This window comes from Arachis duranensis, chromosome 4, assembly GCF_000817695.3.
Source record: "Arachis duranensis cultivar V14167 chromosome 4, aradu.V14167.gnm2.J7QH, whole genome shotgun sequence".
Taxonomy (NCBI): Eukaryota; Viridiplantae; Streptophyta; class Magnoliopsida; order Fabales; family Fabaceae; genus Arachis; species Arachis duranensis.
Window position 1 is genome coordinate 109,289,683 of NC_029775.3, and position 8,388 is coordinate 109,298,070.

General features: G+C 33.6%; 1 pseudogene; it reads right to left on the reverse strand.

Moving 5' to 3' along the window:
• Nucleotides 1-897: 897 nt before the first annotated feature.
• On the reverse strand, nt 898-1,418 carry LOC107485757 (uncharacterized; annotated as a pseudogene).
• Nucleotides 1,419-8,388: the final 6,970 nt, after the last annotated feature.

Sequence of the window (8,388 nt, forward strand, 5' to 3'; positions counted from 1 at the left end):
TTTTTTATTATTATGGAATCTAAACACGTGCAACCTTATTTTTTTTCTAAATTTAAATCAACTCAATTCGATCTAATTTTTTATGTACTCATTTTGAGTATTAATTTAAATGGGTTGGTTTTTAAAAAAAAAAATAATATATTAATTTTAAATGAAAAATTTTAAATCACTAATTTTAAATACATAACATAACTGTTTTAAGATATAATTTTTAAAAATTAGATTAATTAAAAAATAAAAATTAAATTGTTATTATTTTAATAATAATTTTTTTTATAACAATACAATGTAAACGAGATAATTGTGAATATATCTCGTTTATAGGGTAAACGAGATATGTGTATTTTTTTTAAATTACACGTCATACATTCATAATCACATCGTTTACATTGTAAATAAGATAAATCAATGCGATATAAATTGGTAAATATGTTACAAATTACATATTTCAATAAATAAAATAATTAAATTATTTATTTATAAAAAAATATTATTTTTAATATACACATAGTATAATTAATTTATTATATTTAAAAAATAATTTTGTGTGTGTGTATACATAAAAACCTTGTGGTATATAATAATTTGAAACTTAAATATTCATTTTAAATATACCTTTTTAATTATAGTTAGAGAAAAGGACAAATAGGTCCATAACCTTTTGTTTCGCAGACATTTTTGTTTCTGACCATTTGTCCTTCGCTTCCTTAAAAGTTGGAGGGATTAGTCCCTCCGTGTAAATACTTCCGTCAGACTCAAAAAAAAATCTGACGTAGCTCCCGCTCTATTGATCTGGCCTTACGGGTGCACACGTGGCATATAAGTAGAATGGTAGTTTTGAAAACTGGATAAATAAGTCCCTCCTCTCAAAACTACATCATTTCGTGTGACAATCCTTTACATACATGGATAGTGAACTTGGCTCCTCCGGGCATTTCCATGGCTTACATAGCTTCCTATGGTTAAATTGTCTTTAATTGGCCAATATTGTTGATTATCACCACTGCAATTTGAGTGCGATTTTTCTCTATCACCATTCATGCTCTCAACCATTCAAAGAAGAAACTAGTTCTTGCGAGGGAATTTAATATTCCCTTGATAAACCAAACGGAAAGATAAGTTGCACCACTGGTAGGAGATAAAGAGTGAAAATTGAATTGGCAGTGTTGAAAACTTCACAATGATCCATTGTAGTCCCAAGATACAATTTTTACAAAGGGTGTGACCACACCACAATACATAAGGCACATTTTCAACAATGTTAAAAGATTCTCAGCATATTGGGCATTCCAGCCCTTCTTCTCTCCTAACAACTGAATTCTCATCATCAGAACATTCCAATGCAAATGAGTTGCCTTTGTGGAATCATTTTTCTGTCGTACATTTTCAACAATACAGTTTGAAGCAAAGTTCCACATTCTCAATCACAATAGGTAAAATGACCAGATATAACAGATTGTTTGAACTTCAATAGAATCATTAGTGGTCAATTCTAGAAATTCAATCTCAAAAAGTCAAATAAGTAGTGTAGGCAGATAAAATCTAAAAAATTATTTTTAGGGAGAGAAAAAAAAACAAAAAAAGAACATTAAACACAATAACATCTTCCCTCAAAACTAAATCATGTTGGAGGAATAGAAAACCAAACATACATTAGAAGTAAATATTACATACGTATCTTGCTAAGCAATGATCATATACAATACATCAATAATATTAATCTAATTCATGCATATGACACATGATGTGTGGAAAACGATCCAACACAAAACTCACCGGCAAGTGTACCGGGTCGCATCAAGTAATAATACTCACGGGAGTGAGGTCGATCCCACAGGGACGATTGAATGATTGAGCAATTTTAGTTCAGTGGTTGATTTAGTCAAGCGAATCAAGTATTGGTTGAGTGATTTTGTATCCAACAGTAAGTAAATAGTAGGAAATGTAAAGGGAGAGGGATGAATTGCAGAAATTAAAGAGAACTGAAAGTAAAGATGCTGAATCTTAAAGAACAAGAAATTAAATGACTGAAACTTAAAGTGCAAGAAATGTAAATTGCAGTAACTTAAAGTGCAAGAAATATAAATTGCTTGAATTGAAAAAGGGAGTTGAGGATTGGGAATTCAGAATTTAAGCAAGGGAAATTAAATTGCAATAATTAATAAAGCAGAAGATGCATTGGAAGTAACTAGAATTCAAACAGGAAGGGAAATTAAATTGCAGCAGGGGTTCACAGAAGAACCAAAAGGGGAAATGGGATCTCAGGACTCCGGAGACTAGATAGCAAAGTCTAGATCTCAATTGCCTTCCCAGATCCAACGTCACAAAGCAATTAATAAGAAATTAAAGAAGAAGCAGTAAAGGAAATGTAATTGAACTCAATTATGCAGAAGAGAAATTAAAGAGATCTTAAATGGAGATTGAGACAGAAATTTCTCAATTCTTCACATTCAAGATTCAAACAAGAAAAGTAAAAATGCTCAAGCAAGAACGAGGAAGAAGAGAGATCAATTCTCCTCCCCAATTCTCTCAAATCTCAGTTCCTAGCTCTCAATGAAGTCTTAGAATTCAAAAAATCAAAAGAAGGTTCAAAAGTCAAAAGTGAAAGTAAAGGTCCTAATTACATCAAACTATCTCCTATTTATACACTTTCTATTCTTGGATTTTGGAATTTGGATGGGCTTTTGATTTGGTGAAGAAATGAATTAAATTGGATTTTTAATCCAATTTTCAGCCCATGAAAAAGTGGCTTCCAGGAGGCTGCCCTGGCAGCCCTTGTGGAGGGCAGGGCAGGAAATGGTGCGTGCTTGGTGCGTTCAAGATGCTGCATGATGTTGCCCTGCCCTTGTGGAGGGCAGGGCAGAGTTGCCATGGTGCGCCAATCTGCCTGTGCGTGCGTGCTTGCTGGCCGAGACTCCCTTGGTGCGCCCAATCTTGTGCGCTGGCCATGCACCACAAAAATGCTGCCCTGCCCTTGTGGAGGGCAGGGCAATGTTGCAAATGGTGAGGTTCCAAGTTCGAAACTTGGTGGAGGCACACGCTGCTTCTTTTTCTTTGGTTTTCTTGGCATCAAAGTAATGCTTAGTTCCTTGCTTCCTCATGGTGCCGTGTTCGATCCTGGGAGATTGAAAGCAAGCCAATTTTTGCTTGTTTTTATTGTGCTTGAGCGCTACTCCTTTCCTCTTTGTCCTTGGGTTTGAAACTTGTGGCAAGCATTGGTAAGCTTTTTCCTTGAATTTATTTCTTTGCTGAGCCCGATATTGCTCTTGAGGAGGGCAGGGCAGAGTTTTTGCTCCCTTTGGTCCTTGGCATCAAATTGTGCTCCGCCCTTGTTGTGGGCAGGACAGTGTTGCTTTTCAAGGCTTGGTTCATTATGTTGCTCTGCTGGAGGGCAGTGTGCCCTTGTGGAGGGCAATGTTTGCTTCCTCCCTTCCATGTGCCACACTTCTTATCTCTTGGGCCACGCTTTCTTAAGCCACGTTTTTCTTCTTTTCTTCCTTTCTTTACCTACAAGAAACCAAAACAACCACTCAAAGTATCTCTAAATTCATAAGGTTTATAATTCATTAAAAATCAATTAATTCTTGCTCAAACCTCATGATTTAGCATCAATTTAATGGTGGTTATTTGATTTAAAGAAGTTATGCATTTTCATTCCAAATCACTTACTTAGGATGCAAGAAAGTGCATAAAGGCTAATAAAACAAGTGAAATTAGCTTGAAAAATGGGTATATGATGACCTGTCATCAACACACATTCTATTAGCTATAAAATATGCTCATAATACATGTCTTTCTCTCTTTGATTTTACTATAAATAACAAAACAAACATGTAAAAAAAGTCATTTCTAATTCATTTTCAAGCAAGGGGCCATGTTCTTCCGTAGTGAAAGATCCTAATACATGCATTTATTTAGTACACCACAATAGGTATCATCATGTGCCACTCTGTCAGTTGTCAAAATACCAACACCCCCTCCTAACTCTTTTTGGGAGTGATAGGTCAACACACAATTTATCATAGGCTCACTCATTCTTTTGATTAGTAACTTCTCTAAAAATTATCATTAAAAAAGAGCTAAATACTATAATTCGCATTAATTTTTTCCTAAATACAAGATAGAATGGTTCAGTTATTTTTATGTTTGATCACAGAGATAATAATCAAACAAGATGATGGCCTACGAATTCAATACTTATAGCATTGTGCTTAAATAACTCCACTATAATTGAACGAGAGCTTTCAGCATAATCAGGATTTAATTAAGACTACTTAAAATCGTTCCTTAATCCTACATCCATAACAACCAAGGGAACAGAAGAACTCAATCAAATTGTCTCAAAAAAGCATCAAGAAAGGTAGAAAAGTTTCATACAGCAACAATGCCAAATTATGCACAGATTATTCACTATTCAAAACTGGAGTATGATTATGTAGCTTGTTCAAATAAAGAACATCAAGTTGATGGAAGAGAACTAAAAATAGCTCAATTGCTCAATCCAATTAATAACCAGAAATGTGAATAAATATGTTTGACAAGTATCCACATCTGAATGGACTCAACTGTCAAACATAACTAATAGCCATAGTAGCGTCAGAAATCAATCACCACATAACTGGCGATCCACACCAAAGGATGGAGGGTATTGGCGAAAAGGGAAGGGGAGAGAGCAATAATGTTTCATATATCAGCTAGTAAGAAGGGATGAAAGTGTATGTAAAGGATTGCCACACGAAACGACATAGTTTTGAAGGGGAGGGACTTATTTGTCCAATTTATAACACTATCATTCCACTTATATGCCATGTGTGCACCCGTAAGGCCAAGTCATTGGAACGGGAGCCACGTCAGACTTTTTCATTGGGTCTGACGGAGACTTTTGCATGTAAGAACTAATCCGTCCAACTTTTAAAGAAGTGAAGGACTTAAAAATATTCTCAAATGATCAGGGACGAAAATGTTCGCAGGACAAAAGGTCTTGTCCTTTTCTCTTATAGTTATATTCTATAATCAATAATAGCTATTATATTCTAATTTTTATGAAAAAACATAATACGAATCACAATGGATTTATATTGTTTCTTCTTTAGAATTTAAATCATAATGACTTATAAATTATTGATAAGTTAAATTTTAAAATGGTTCCTAAATTTACAGTTGAACTTCAATTTCATTTTTTAACTTACAATTGCCCCAATTTTATTCCTGGTCTTAACAATATTGATTTATGGTCGTCTTTGAGGTATATTATTCCAACGAATATTCGTAAACAGAGTTATGATGTGGTTAGACAAAAGTCACGCTAGACAATCCATAGCTATATTACGAGGCTATTATAACTATTTAACTCAATTTAGTCTTTATAATAGTTTATAATCCTAATCTCAATTTGAACTCCAGAAAATTGCGTCCACCATTAGAAGCCATTATTCTTCTTCTCGACTGTTGTTAAGCGTGTTTCAAAAGGGTGATGATGGATGGAGGCAACAACATTGTTGGTAGCTCCAACATCCGACATAAGAAAATCTATGAGAGGAGAACCACCAAAAGCATTTACGAACGACTTCCAAAGAGGTGTGGGTATGGCCACCAATCCGTCCTCAAATGGTTAAAAACTGATGCAAATTCAGGGAGGTCATTTGGTTGTCCAAACAACAATGTAAGTGATTTTTATTAATGTATGTAGTTAATCTTGTTGCTCTTTCAATATGTAACATTTTTTCTCCATGGCCATGAAATGTGGTTGTAAAGTGTTAGTAAGAGGTGGTGTGGTCTTTTTATGCGGGCTGACAAAGTTCAGCATGAAGAAAAAATAATTGGTAGAGTTGATCCTAAATTTGAAATAAAGGAATGGATAATAAAATTTGTCTGAAAGATTAGAAGGTTAAAATCTGAAGTCAGGGATCTAAAATTGGCATTCTGTTTGTTGTTAGTTATTATGTTAGTAATTGTGAAAGTTATCCGTGCAGCATGGAAGTGGTGAAGTTCAATTTAGATATTATGTAATAGAAAAGTCTAAATGTGATGGTTGTGATTGTTGTACTCTATGAACATATGAATACAAATTATTAATGTTCTATTTTATCATTGTTATTGCTAACTTGTAATTTAAAAATGAAGCTAAGGAACAGTAATAAAACTAAAGTATTTATTAATAACATTCACACCATGTAAAGTATTTTTAAACTTATATGTGTTAAGCTAGACACCATCAAAAAACATGTCACGCATAGAGTATTTAAATAAGAAGCATAACATATATACTCTAACGTAGACATGGAACTCAATAGCTCTAAAGGTAAATATTTAAAACCAAAATGTCACAGCCAAAATATCTCGATGCGTTAGTTCAATTCTTGGACTTTCTTAGTGGCTTGAATATCAGAATTGGTACAAATCACGTAAAACTGCTCGGTCTTAAAGTTATAGCTGCAGATGCACCAACCATTGAATCAATAAGAACATTTGTTGTTGGTGGAGTACTTAAAACTAGAATAGTAAGTAATAGTTGAGTACTTGAAACTAGAATAATGGTGGCTAGTGACGTACTTAAAACTGGAGCAGTGGTGGCTGGTGGAGTAATTGAAGCTGTTGTAGTTGTTGGTGGTAGAATAATTTTGATACGAGACTGTCTTCATTTAGGGATAAGCGTTGTTGGCCTTGCGTAAAGGTGCACAACAGTTGTTGCACCCTATTAACAGTTATAGAAAAATATTCAATTGGATGGACAGAGAAATACAAAGAAACTTTAAAAGAATCATATTTAATTCCTGTTGAGAGTTTATTTTCTTACATAATATGTTGGCTCATATCAAGCTCAATCTCAATAGCATTGCCTTCATCTTGGACTTTATTTGTAGCACTTGAAAGTTGATTTGCAACAGCTTCACCAAAAGCAACATCAGCAACAGCAGATGCAGCCTCATCTTCAACCTTATTTGGAGGCAGTTTCTCTTGTTGTGACATTTACCACTATAATAGCGGCAATAATTCTCTTTATATGTCTTCTTCAGCTTGGTGATGTTCTGCTTCTTGTCTCCTGTAGGACTTTTATCAACATCCTTTTCTCGTTTCTTCTTTAGTTCTCCTGCAATCTTCTTATATTTGGGTGTTTGTAGTCTATTGTAAATTGATTTTTTTTTTCATAATACCTAGCCAGAAAAAGGATTGATATGGAATACATATGTGTCATTGTATGCATTCATTGTATACATACACCAACTCATTATTTCTTTCAGCATGGAAGCATATCTCCAGAAGTTCAACATCAGAATTGAATTCTCTTAAACTAGTCTCCGATGATCTGTTAGGAGCCAACTACCAACAATGCTCTATCTTATCATACTCAGCCTATTTGTAGTAGTCTCTGATGAAAAACACATTTAGCAAGTCTGGATAAAGTCTAAACATCTTTGAAATATGATCTCTAGTGTATGAAATGACACATTCACACTCGTCATAAAGAATTTCCATGGTAATACACAATAATAATCAAAAGTCATATGTAAATAAAAATTGATCATTAATATCATAATTTTCAAAAAATAAAAAAATCAAGGTAGGGTACCATAAACTAAGAACGTACAATTAACTTAAACCCCAACCTACCATAAAAACTAATAAACTACATATAAAATTATTTCTATTTCTAGCACATTTCCACAATAGCTATCATGATCACAATGAACAAGATAAAACAACATGGCAGAAAGCAAACCTTAATACAAAGTCACAAACTCACAGATAAAATACAAATGCAAAAAAGAGATAAATGAATGGATATTGACTTAATAATGAAAAAAAAAAATTTATGATCAAGAAAAATAGAAGAGTAGCCACTGACTATTTTAGTTTTTTTTTTTATTTTAGTTACAAGTATCAATCAAAATGCTTCTTTTTAGACCACTTTGAACAGAGATGAAACAATTTTAGTGTGGTTATTTTCTTTTAGAGAGAACACCAAAAAAAACCTCTTTCAAAGTGGCACCATCAAAGAAAATAAGGAGAAGAAGAAGAGATTTCGTGAGAGACATAGAACAATAATTCTAGCGTATATATTAAAACCCTTCAAACTATCCTAAACGACGTAGTTTTTATTGTATTTAAACGCCATAAATAAAATAATGACATTTTATCAGTCTAATATGATTTTCATCCAACCACCTCATCTTTCTGTGAGTCAATATTATTACTGTTCTTGCTAAGTTTGGCCGGTGTATAGCTCGTCCGTCGATGAATGTCTTCAAGCTTCTCGTCGGGATGAGTTATACGTCGGCAAGGAGAGAACAAGGGGGTGGGTACCTGCAAAAGATACTCCGACGCTCAAGTCAGTAAGTGTTTAAGAGGTATAAGAATAATTCTATGAATATAGAATGTAAGACATGA